Source organism: Suricata suricatta, chromosome 14 (genome assembly GCF_006229205.1).
Source record: "Suricata suricatta isolate VVHF042 chromosome 14, meerkat_22Aug2017_6uvM2_HiC, whole genome shotgun sequence".
Taxonomy (NCBI): domain Eukaryota; kingdom Metazoa; phylum Chordata; class Mammalia; order Carnivora; family Herpestidae; genus Suricata; species Suricata suricatta.
In genome coordinates, this window is record NC_043713.1 from 401,231 (window position 1) to 401,814 (window position 584).

Consider the following 584-nt stretch of genomic DNA (forward strand, 5'->3'; position numbering starts at 1 on the left):
TCTAGGTGCCAGGGTGTTCACAGGAGCCGTGTTCATAATATTGCAAAGTGGGGAGCCGCCACGCTCAGGCCCGCCTCGTGGGCGCGGTGGGGGACGCCGACATGGATCCTGAGCGGAGTGCTGGACTCCTGAAACGACCGTGATGCGGTGACAGGGATGGGGGGCGTGTTACACGGCCTTCGCGTGAAAATCTGCCAAATGTGATGCGAACCAGACTCCGGTCGGGCTGCCTCCCGGGTCCGCGCTCGGCGGGTGCTGGTGTGGGCGCGCGGCGGGGGGCGCCCCGCCTGCAGATCCGAGCGCGGTGCCCTCCTCTGTGCCTTCCGCGTCTTCCGTCCGGGACCGTGGGACTTCCACGAGGTAGCAAGTGGGAAACGAACGGTGCGTGACGGGGCCCCGCCCCCAGCTTCGCGCAGTCGCCTGAAGACAGTCTGGCGGCCGTCTTACCTGTAACCTGGAAAACCTACGGACTGATGGAGGAAGGCTTTCTGCTGAACGGATTTAGCAGAGTTTTGCAAACAATTTGTAAAATACTGGGAATGTAAAGTGCTGTTTAAAAAAATTTTTTTTAATGTTTATTTTTG